Source organism: Lygodium microphyllum, chromosome 22 (genome assembly GCF_053477565.2).
Source record: "Lygodium microphyllum isolate KBCC chromosome 22, Lygodium_microphyllum_v1.1.10, whole genome shotgun sequence".
NCBI classification, from domain to species: domain Eukaryota; kingdom Viridiplantae; phylum Streptophyta; class Polypodiopsida; order Schizaeales; family Lygodiaceae; genus Lygodium; species Lygodium microphyllum.
The window spans coordinates 11,748,515-11,761,507 of NC_141156.1; positions in this window are offsets into that span (position 1 = coordinate 11,748,515).

Here is a 12,993-nt window from a genome sequence, read left to right on the forward strand (position 1 = left end):
TTTGGTCTTATTTATCGTCATCGAGAGGATTCTTCTTTATCTTCTTCAACTTCTCTTGACCTTATTGGATATACAGATGCTGATTGGGTAAGTTCACACTTATCCATACGATCTACAAGTGGGAATTGTTTCTTTGTAAATGGTTGTTTTGTTTCTTGGTCCAGCAAGAAACAACGATGTGTTGCGGTTTCTACAACTGAAGCCGAATATGTTGCTGTATCATTAGCAGCTCGCGAGCTAGTTTGGCTTCGACAACTACTTGCAGATTTGGGACATCCTTCATCATCTAGTACACCTCTTCGATGCGATAACCAAAGTGCTATTAGTCTTACCAAAGACTATATACAACATAGTAAATCAAAGCATATTGCTATTCATTATCATTATGTTCGACATGAAGTCAAGAAAGGTTCCATTATGGTGGAGCATTGTCCCAGTGATCAAATGGTTGCAGACATCTTCACAAAAGCTCTTAGTGAAGCTCGCTTTAGCTCATTAAGACATGCACTTGGTATTGTTCCAAGTTCTTGTCTCACTGATTGAGGCCTTTATCATTGTATTCAAGAAAACTTTATAGTAAATCATTTTTTGTATCGTAGGTATGTGTAGGGGCTCGGGTTTTTCCCTTGTTCTCCCCAAGGGTTTTTTCACTCGCAGCCAGAGACCTTTGTTTGAGTGGGGATGTTAAAACTATATATATCATCTCTCACTTGACTTGGGTCTCACCTGTATATACTAACTCTACATCAATATGATTCATTCTTTGGGAGCATGTCTTGTGTATCTCTCTCGCACTCTCTCTCTCTCTCAACATATAGTAAATTTCTAAAAAAGTTACTATATAGTAACTTCATAAATAGAAATAATCTATATAGTAACTTCATCGAAAAAGTTATCATATAAGAAATTATAACATATAACATCTATGTAGTAACTTTATCATACAACTTAGCATATAGGAGGCATTTAATGATATAACAAAATCTCATAGAATGACATTTTTATATCTTTGATATAAATAATAATAGAAGAATACTTTATTTAAAAAGTGATTTTAATAAAGTAAAAGTGAATAATATATTTTTTGCCAATGTCCACAATACAAAAGTGGCATACTATAATGTGAAATCCAAATTGTCCCTATTCTACTACATTAACATCATCTAGACTTAAACTTCCAATGACTGTATCTTTGATTATAACTCATTTTTGAACCACTAGCCATTGTACTATAGCCTTTCTCATGGCATCTACATTATGCTCTGTACGATTTGTAGTGAAAGTGGGATATCTCTTAATGATGTTAAAAGTGGATTTTAATAATGTATATAGCTCATCCACCATAGCAATATCCAAGCATTTTAACAAGATCGTTTCTTCATTCACCTCACTCAACATACCCTGCAATTCTAAAAAAATGATTTTAGTAAAAACAATTTATATTTACATATTTAGCAATACACACATATACTAAATAAACACAACACATATAACCTGAGAGGATTGGCATTTATCAAGTGTCTTAGCATGGCTCATAGCTAGTTGCACATTGGAGTTTTCAATCTGCTATTAAGCATCATAAAAGGCTTAAATTACCAAAAGAAAGACATCCATATTTATCTTAAGATACACTCAAAATACCTTGGATTTATTATGATTCTCTATATCCCTTGAAGATTTTTTCTTCATTTCCTTCATGTTACCTTTCATCTTTTCACCTCACTATAAGATAAAAATAAATTGATAAAACAAAGATAATATTTAATACAAACTATAGAGATAAAAATAATGAGAAACATCTTAGTACCTTTGGGATTCCCTTGCTTTTTCGATTTAGAACTATAACATTATTTGCCTACATAGTGTTCTCCTCAATCTATAATTTTTTAAAAAGAATATGATTAAATTATAATATGATATATATTAATATTTACTTTTTACAAAGCATTGAAGATAACTAACCTGTGTAGCATGTACAAGAAGATCGGTAAATTATTATAATTCTTGAGCATGCTAGCCTTAAAAGAAAATGAAACATGTTAGTAAAATTATCCAAAGTTTTTATTAAAACTAATTATGAATATCATGCTCATCGTATCAAAATTCTCATCATTTTTTTGTGATTTGAATCATCTTGTGTATGTGATGGTAGTTCTGGATGATAAACATCCTCTATCTCCATCTTGTTTGAAAGAAAACTCAATAATCAAATAAAAAATATAAATATTCCAAAAACTAATGATCAATGAGGTGCATCATAGTTTTATTGACAAACCTCTATTGTGCCACATGCATTATGATCCAAACCCTCATTTTCTTCATTGTTAAGAGATTGGGATTGCTGTAATGTTTTTTTTAAATATAACAAAAAAGTGCAATTTATGTCAGAACAGTTATGTAAACCAAATCATAATTTAAAAAAAATTACTCCAAAATGGAAATAATTTTTTTGAAATAAACATGTTGAACTTCTTAATCATCTTTAGCATCTTCTCCAACTATAGAAGTAGTTGATTTCTATAAAAGACATTGAATTGTAAGGAGCATAAAACGTAAAGTAAGTTCTAATACTTGTAAAAGAGTGTACCATAGAAGAGCTCTTTGATAAGTGTCTCATCTTTTGTTTCTTGAATTTTCTATTTGTTTGCATATTTCGAAGGAAATATAGGTAGATGTTTTCTTTTCTCCAAATATAAGTTGCCCATGGAAACTCAAGTGGCTTAATCTCATGATGCTTAGACTCAATGCAATCCATAAAATAGTCTAAATATTATGGTACACTCTATGGTACGTCAAATAAACATAATATTTAAGATAGTAATCATTCACAAAATGGTAAATATTAGTTTTAGAGATATATGAAACTTGCACTGATCTAATAAAATAAATGTTTAAAAAAATACTTACATTTATAAGCATGTATATAGTCTATAAAGACATGTCTTTTTTGCATAAACTTAGGATATCCATGACACTGGAAAATCACATAATTCTCCAGAGGGCAATATTGCTCTCCTGCTTTTCATTATCAACCATCCATGTACTATTGTGATACAACTATTCCAGTCCCTTGTGTAGTTATCCTCCATAGAAACTTTCCATAAGTTATTTTGATTGTGAGCTTTCTCCAACCATGCTAATTTTCATTCTTTTTTTTCTCTATCCACTTCACCTACCACCGCATGTTTGGTTAAATTGTTATTCATATCCATATATGCCAACAGAATATTATTTTTCTCTAGCCATGGAGAAATACATCCAACTCACCTACTTGAAGCAGTCTCATCCTTGGTGAGATATCTTTTATTTCATAAGCAATAAGCTTATTAGTGAAAGGAGAAGCATACACTTGTGCAATAATGATCTTACAGGCCTTACACAATCCCAGTCAAATGGAAGACTTTCTTTCTGTAACACACTCATTCCTGTAGTTGGTTCGATAAGTAAGCACTCTTTATTGTCTTTTACTGTGATATATTGTTTATAATACTCTACCCCAAAGAAAAACATGATCTCTCTATTCCATTGAACTGAAAAAAATGATGTAATATGAGCATTCCAATGACCCATGCTTTCAACAGTAGTGTTAGGCTCATCAACTTTAACTACTACATCATCCCCAAGCTTATAAACATCCCCATTGAACAATCACTTTTTATACATTGTCACATGTTGGGATTGTAGAGAATTCTCTTCAAGAGACCAATAGTGCTCTACATACTTTTGTTCCTCCTGAATAAGCAGTCTAATTATTCCTCTCTTTTGTCGTATTGCTATACCTTTTTGTTTTATCATTCTCCAACATGCAATATCTTGATTTATTATTTCAAGCTCCCTCCATAGCTCCTTTGCCCTCTTGACTGATGAAACCTCCAAGATTCCTTACTCATGTGTTGCGTGGCATGATGTGCTATCACGACTTCTTATCTCAAAAAAAGAAGGAACTGACAAACACATATGAATACTTTTTAATGTCCTCTCATGTGGCAAAAGGCTATCCTTATCTTGTTGTAAGATTAAGAAAACCTCTATAAATAGTATTCTTCTATAATAATAAAGTACGATATCTCCATGTCTTTTTTATTGGTCTTGATACAACCAACATATGTTAGTACCTTACGTTCAAATTCATAACACCAATAGATATCATGCTTTCCATGCCTGCAAACATCATCAAGTATTTCTCCAAACCCTGTAAATAAAATAAGGTAGTAGACATTATTAGAGGCTATGAGAAATTGATATATTAAATTAATAAATGTTCATACCTGCAACATGCTCAAGAGGAGGAGAATTTACCCCCATAGACTCTTCCTTTCTTACTCTCCATGAAAGAAGCAAGGAATGTATCATTTCTATGCTTTCCTTTGACCAGTCTTTGTTGCGTCTGTAATGATAAAACCCATGGGATATATTTGCTAGAAGAATCCCCAAGTCATAGATTTCTCTACGTAAGTCAGAAATTCTTAGTAAAATATATGGTAAACACCACTGGATGAACTTTTGATTCTCCTATGCCTTAAAAATATCATGGTATTTGCTTGGAGTGGATGGCCAGCGACCATATCAAATGGATTGTGGACTGAGGGAAAATACTTTTTCAACACTAGCATCTATTTCTCTCTTTGTCTCATTGGATGCAGCTTGCATAAGAGCACTTATATATTTTTTGAATACATTCAATGCAAAAATATGCATTGAATCATAGACTAAATCCAATGATCAATTGAAACCATATAGATCATGTAATCTCCACATTATAGACTCTCCTGATAATCATGCTTCCTTGAGTATACATTCTCGTTCAATCTATGTGAATGTTTTTTTGGATTGTAAAAGTGCTTTTTTCATTCCTTCTATGGTACGGTTTTCTGGAGGATACCAAGCTTGATATCTATTTCCATCATAAATATAGCGACCTTGAAATGATGAGTTATTACAATCCAAGGTAGCCTGAGCTTTGTTCCTTCAACAAAAGGACTGTCCTCCATCTTTAAACATTCCAAGTTTGCATTGGGCTGGATGATCACCTGTGACCATTTGTAATGTGTCCACCTATTCCCTTCAGGACATGCCTTAGCAGTCCATCGGAAAGGAGGTCTAAAAAGCTGTGCCCGGCACTCCCATGGAATGTCACGGGGTTTGTGATCTAGGACTTTCTACGTCAGCCACGTAGCGGAAGTATTTTGGCCGTTCCCACTTAGGACTGACCTGAATCAGGGTTTTTCCTAATAGTCATTTCCTAAACGGCAACTAGCGTCGAACCTGAGCGAATTACTTTATGCAGAAACACCAAGTCCGAAGTAGATTCACGCTGCACTTGGTTCAAGGAGAATGGGAAACGAGAGGGATACAAAGCTCGACCTCTCTGCCATAAGGCATAGCCCCATTCCGTTCCCCTAAAACAGTGTAAACTGATATTATTATAACCTAGAATCTAGGTCAACGCCCTTTTGCTATTCATTTCCTTTGAACGATCTTCTTGCTATCTATCATGATTCAGAAAAGTTTCCGGCCAATCGGGACCACCCATCCGTAGGACGGACCCATGGCCACATCCACCACACTTTTCTCAAGTTGTTTTAGTTGTCTAATTACCTATCACATTTAGTTGGACATGCATCAAACAGCTTTCTTAATTAGTCCGTTAGGCACCGGTTCCTTCACGTAATCATAGCACTTGACATAGAAAAACAATGTTAAACAAGTTCATTTTCAATAGCTTATCATATTTATCTTTGGCATACATTTATAAAGTCCAGCCCGTAGGCTTACCCATAATCTGCCCAAAGGCTATCCAGCAATGCACAGGGATTACTAATCCAAGATTCCGTCTGTAGACTAGTATGCGGGCCTCCAGATCCAATCCTGAGTCACATTGGCCTCTTGTGCAGGGCCCGGAAGGCGAGGGATTTATGGCCAGAGCCCCCTTGGCACCCAAGTGTCCTCTTGCTCCAAGTAGCACTCAACAGAGAGACCTCTCGCGACGGGTTCGGTCCACCTTCTCGGCACGATTAACAACCCCCTTGGTTAGGGTCAGGCAGACAGTCGGGGGTAACTGAGGCTGCCTCTCCCTTCAGGCCTTCAACCTGAGGCATTAGATATCTTTTCATCCTTTAATTCCTTGAGCAAACAAAGCAAAACAGTGCTCTTTAGACTGTTACAAGCACAATCATTTCCAGTGGTCGTTATTTTTGGCCAACTGCTAAGGAGTGAATTCTTCTTTTTGAATGCATTCAGCATTCAATCCGGGATCAATTGCGACTTAGAAAGATCCCAATGGTTTGTTTGTTAACCCTTATGTCCTTGGGTTAGGGTCGTACCCTATTAACCCAACTTAACCAACACCTTAAGTTCTATTTACAGAAAATATGTTGCCCCAAATTATTGATTGGTCCTTTGCTTCCAAGCAAATATCTAATCCCCTCAACTTGGTTACTTTTCCCAAGAAATGTACTATATCGGGACGACTACTCATCCTCTTGCAAGATAAACTTGCGCAATAATCTGCCAATCCTATTCCGAGGAATTGGCCATTCCCCTGTGATCAAATCACAAAATCATGTGACTCTGCAACTTGTTGCACAAGTGTCGCACTTAACCCATGGGACTATTTTACCCATTAAACGACGTCTTTTAATCATGGAATCATGATTAGATAGGAAACAGGGTTAGGGTGTCTTCACATCCAATCCATTCCTGATTGCACTAGGCTAACATCGTCGGTCCTAGGATTCCAACTCAAACCGATTTTCATATTTCTAGCGAACGATCCTTAGGGTAGGAACCCTAGATCGTTTCTCGCAAGTATGTCTTATTGTCCCTACATTCCGTGAATGTGGGCAGGTCTTTAGGGATACGAGAGTTTCGTCTTGGCAATAAGTGCATCTAGGTCACGTCCTCAACGTGCTAAACCCTAGTTAGCACTTGGGTTATGTTGCATTGAATTAACCATTCCTAAGCGATACCTTTATAGTTTAGGTGTTTAGGGTAACCCAATTTACTTGTCTATTCCAGAAGATATTTACGATACCATTCTCGTAATCACATGATTCATTGTTATATATGATTAGATTTACAAACCCTAACTTTTCTGGTTAAGATCAAAGCGTATGTTAAGTTACGGCATAATTTCCCATTGCTCCTTCTAAAGCATGCATTCAAGATTAAGCTTTTAGGGTTTTATGTTTAAAACGAACCATGCAGCCTTTTCCTAATTTCATTTCTGAATGAATTTTTCATACGCTGAATGAGCATTACACAACCTTTCGTAACTACTGCCAACTGACTAGAGTTTAATCTACTTCATGCAACTCTAGAATCATTCCCATGCCTTGTAAATTCCTATAGTTGTTAGCAATCTTCTTTAATGAATCCTTGCGAAGAAAGAGATGTCTAATAATGCAATATGCGAGTTTATCTTTCCATGCATAATTGAAGAGTACAACAATAATTTCGACTTTGTAAAGATGATCATTAGTTGATCTAAATTCGTTACTTTGCAATGTGTAAAAACAACTTGCTAAGAATGCCTAGACGTCTTATGTCATTCTTTCATTCATTTCTTTGAAAAATAAAAATGACCGATTCCTCGATTGTGAGTTATTTTCCCTAAGACAACCAATGTTTTTGAATCATAAAAGTGCATGTTACTTTCGTGAATTAACCATGTATAATTATAATATTATGACGTAAATAAAAAATAGGAAGAAAACCTGGACTTGTGGATTCGGTGAAATGTCCACATGGATGTTAGGAGATTATCCTCCTGCGGTTGGGCCTTGTGCCTTTTTAGGGGCCATCACGATTTCAACCTTCTTGCCTTGGCCGCAGACTTATGATCTTGGCCCGTCTTCCTCGCACGCGCAATTCCCTTTGAGAATCGGCTCCCTTGACCGATGCTTCGTCTTGTGGAATTGGGCTTTGGAAGACCTTATAGGCTTCCTCCTTGAAGCTTAAGAGGGAAAAGAAATTTGGGCTTTCGGAGGGTTCAAAAGGGAAGGGCCTTTTTAATTCGGTTAGAAAAATAGACTTGTGGGAGTTGAAATGGGAAAGGGTTTAAAACCCGGCTAATATGGCTTTTGGGGATTGTAAGGACAAGGGAACTTAGAAATTCCGGATATAATAGGCCTTCACGAAAAAGAATACAATGGTTTTAAAAGGCTTGTGTGGGAAGGGTTTTGAAAGGAAACCCAGGGTTAAAACCTTGTGGAAATGCTATGAAAAAGGGCTTAAAAACCCGACTAGTATGAGCTTTATGGGGGATGCAAGGGAAAGGGTTAATTTTCGAGGATGCAAGGGAAAAGGCCTTAATTCCGAGGGTGTAAAGACCGCTTTGTCAGGCCAATGAAAAAGGGGTTCTAATATTGGCTATTGCGGATCCATAAGAAGAGGGCTTTAAAAAAAAGAACGCGGGCTATGGTGGGCTTTATAGGGGATGTAAGGGGAAAAAGGGTGCTTAAAAACCCGGGGGTAATAAAAACACGCTTGAGCAGCCAATAGAAAAGGGGGACTTTCAAAGGGTCCCTTAGAAGCTTCCCAAGAAGCTTTTGTGGCCTACAGAACTCCACCACGTGGAGGAAGAGGAGTCGCTTGTTGGCGGTAGGAGGCGGATTGAAGAAAGGGCAGCTAAACGGGCCAGGTGGTGGTGATTTCTGTCAGCTGGCGGTAGCAATTTTTGTCCCTCTCCTCTCCATGACGGTCTTCAGCAGCGTCGTTACTGGCAGCGTCCAACCCTCAGCTTCTTCCCCCCCTTACCACCATCACACAGGGGGTTTATATAGCTTTTAAGGGAGGGGGACCTCCCCCCCTCCCCCCCTGCCCCCCCACGCGGCCTATTGCATGGCCATTCTCCCCCCCATGTCCTCCAGCAAGAGAGCTTAGTCATAAGTGCCTTACTCCCTCTCCTCCAGCACGGCCTTCGGCTGGGGGAAAGAAGGTAAAAATAAAAAAATTTGCCATATATCCATCAATTATCCTTTTGACCTCCTCCCAAGAGGAGGTTCACATGTAGATAAGCGGGTTCTTTTACTTTTGTCTCGTTTATGCCAATGGAGATTAGGATATGTCGTGTACTATTTAAAGATCGCACCGTCCGTATCTTCAATGTCGGCATCGTCATTGCATGGGACTCACGCGTGTACGTAATATTTTTCAGCAGGAATATTTCATTCTCTTCCCCTTGGAGGAATCGAGATGACCTCGTCTTGAGGTAAACTGGGGATATTGATGGTTGAGAGTGCTTTCATCTATCCAAGTGGCATCCTCCTGAGGATAATCTTTCCAGTGGATGAGGCATTCTCTGAAGGTTGTGGATCTCAGTTGTCTCTCCCTAACATCTAAGATCATGTCAAGCCATAGTTCAAGGACTCCTTGACTAGGCATTACAACTTGTTGGCCATCGAGTACATGACTAGGATTTGGTACATAATTCTTCAATAGGTTAATATGGAATACATTATGAACCTTTAGGTTCTCAGGGAGTTGTAGTCTATAAGCATTAGGTCCTAGGCACTTGAAGATCTTGTATGGTCCACAATACCTTGGACTTAGCTTCTTGCAATCTCCTAAGGATAGGGAACTCTTCTTTGGGTGTACGCGAATGAAGACCATGTCTCCTTCCTTGAAGATTCTATCTTGACACTTCAAATCTCTGTATGCCTTCTGTCTATCCCTGGTAGCTTGGATGTCCTGTCTTATTGACTTTACTTGGTCATCCATCTCTTTCAAAATCTTCCTTGAAGCTTCAACCCTCAAGGTTGTGGATCTGAGAAGTTTAGGGGACTACGACAGTCATGACCATACAATGCTTGAAAAGGGGTCATCTGAATGCTTTGTTGGTAAGAAGCATTGTAGGCAAATTCAACCAAAGGCAAGTATTGAATCCACCTTTTTGGTTCACGACAGTAGTGTGCCCTTAGCATATCCTCAATGACTCGATTGACTCGCTCCGTTTGGCCATCGGTTTGGGGATGGTAAGCTATACTAAAACATAGTTGAGTCCCAATGGCTTCAAAGGTAGCTCTCCAAAAGTGTGATGTGAAGAGAGAATCACGATCACTAATGATTCTTTTGGGTAGCCCATGTAGCTTGAATATCTCCTTGATAAACAACCTTGCAATGTCTGAGGCTTTATAGTTTGTCTTTACCGGAATAAGGTGTGCAATCTTAGTAAGCATGCCAACCACAACCATGATGGAGTTGTATCCTCCCTGAACTTGGGGTAGGACACCAACAAAGTCCATACTGATGAATTCCCATTTCATTTGGGGAATGTCGAGTGGTTGTAACTTTCCTGGCATTTTGATATGTTGAGCTATGATACATTGACAAGACAAACACTGAGTGACATATTTGAGAACGTCACCTTTAAGCCTCTCCCAATAGTAGCTCTTCCTAACTACATTGAGAGTCTTGGCATAGCCAGGATATCTTGAGAAAGGGGAATCATGAGCTTCCCACAATATCTTTTGCTTAAGTGATTGGCTTGCCAGTATACATACTCTCGTTCTATAGTAGACAAATCCACTATTGATAGAGAATTCATGATACTTAGCTTGTAGCTTTTGGTCATGGTCCTTGATAGAGATCTCCCTTAGCATCTTTTGATAGGATGGATCATGGCATGCTTCCTCTCTAGCTAGCTCAAGTATTGGGTTATTTGGCATAGACACCTTTGTGGCTAGAGATCTAGCTGTTGATGGATTTTGCAAGATTAATGAGTTAAGGAATGCCTTGCGACTGAGTGCATCGGCAACTACATTCTCCTTGCCCGATCGGTACTTGATTTCAAAGTCATACTCCTCCAGCACTTCAATCCACCAATGTTGCCTCATGTTAAGCTCGTTCTAGGTAAAGATCCACTTGAGACTTTTATGATCAGTCACTAGAGTAAACTTGTTACCCAATGGGTAGTGTCTTCAAAGCTTTAAAGCATGGACAAAAGCTAATAGTTCTAGATCATGGGTAGCATAATTCTTCTCATGGCTCTTTAGTTTCCTTGAAGAGTATGCTACAGGATGACCTTCCTGCATCAGCACATATCCTAAGGCAAGCGTGCTAGCATCAGTTACTACCTTGAACTCCTGACTAAGGTGTGGAAGTTTTAGAATAGGTGCTGATACCAAACTCTACTTCAATCTATCAAAGTAGGTTTGTTCAGCAGTTGACCATGCAATGGATGTTTGCTTCTTCAGTAAGTCCATTAGAGGTGCTGCAATCAAAGCATAGTTTTTTATAAAGACCCTATACCATCCTTTCAATCCAAGAAAACTTCGTATTTCTTTGACAGTTGTTGGTATTGGCCATTCTAGAACATCTCTAACTTTGGCCGGGGGTCCACTGAGATTCCTTCCGCTGATATGATAAATCCCAGATATTCAATCTGATGTTTGAAGAATGCAAATTTCTTTATCTTAGCATACAGCTTCTGTGCCCTCATTGTCTCAAGGACAATCCGAAGTTGGCGTTCATGATCTTCTTCCTGTTTGAAATAGACTAAATTGTCGTCGAAGAAGGCGAGCACGAAGTCATCAAGATATGGTCTGAAGATATCCTGCATTAACCTGTTGAAGGTGGCAAGCGCATTCATAAGCCTGAATGACATAACTAGGAACTCAAAGTGTCCATATATTGTGTTGAAGGCCGTCTTTGGGATATCTTCTTCCTTGATTCTTATCTGATAGTAAACAGACTTAAGATCAATCTTGGAGAAGATCTTCGTACCCTGAAGACGATCCAGAAGCTCATCTATTCTAGGAATAGGGTACTTGTTCATGATAGTTGATTGATTCAACCCTCTGTAATCAATACACAGTCGAAGCATTCCATCTTTCTTTTTTTGGAATTGTACTGGAGCTCCCCATAGTGAACTACTAGGACGGATGTAGCCCTGATCTAGCAGCTGCTTGAGTTGTTCCTTTAGCTCAATTGCTTCCAGGATGGACATTCTATAAGGTCTCTTTGCAATTGGTGCAGCTCCTGGCACTAGCTTGATCTCATGATCCACTTCTCTTTGAGGCAGGAGTTCTATCAACTCTTCAGGAAATACATCCGCGTATTCCTTTAGCCATGAAGGTTCTTCACTAGACTCTTGCTTCTGATCTAACTTGTTGAGCTTAATCAAGTAGACAAGTAGTCCCTTTCTAACTCCCTTTATAATCCGAGATGCTTTGCCCAATTGTATTTTTGGCTTTCTAGCCTCTCCTTGAGTTGTAACCAATTCCCCTTCAGAGTTCCAAAAGGAAATTTGGGCCTTTCCACAATGAATGTGGGAATCATTAGGTTTAAGCCAATCCATTCCAAATAGACACTCATGGATGCCTAGGTTCATGACTCTGAATTTGACCGAAGTTGTATTTCCTCCCAGAAGGAATTTCTCCTGAGCAATTTGCCTGGTACAAGTGACCTCACGACCATTTGCTAATTCCACAAGCAAGGTAGGTGCTTCTACTATGGCTATTCCTAATCTTCTTGCACAACTGGTGAGATAAAGAAATGAGTACTGCCACAATCAATCAAGGTCTTGAAACCTTTACCTTGATAGTCCAACAGTGTCTAAATCACCGAAAATTGGCCATTCGGGCATTTCTTGTGAAGAGCAGCATGGACTGTCGCCCTTTCAAACTCTACTTCCATAGTTGAATCTTCTTCTATGCACATTTCCTTATTGTCAACACAGACAGTTCTTCCTCTTTGTTGGATAGTGGCTCCTTGGCCATGGCTAGTTTCTTGGAAAGGTGCCTGGCGATGTCCTCCTCCAAGCTTGGGACATTGCCTCTTAAAATGACCAGGCTCATTGCATTGGAAACAACTGAGGTTTTGGCCATTGCTTTGGGTAGGGAGAAAGTTATTGACATTATTAGTCCTTGCTTTCTTTCTTTGTCCTCAAATCTGACCTTGAACTCTCTTCATTTGAGGCCTATATAGTCCTCTATTTGGGTCATTATAAGACCAAGTTTTGTTACCTCTTGGCCTAGCATGCACCTCCTGAAT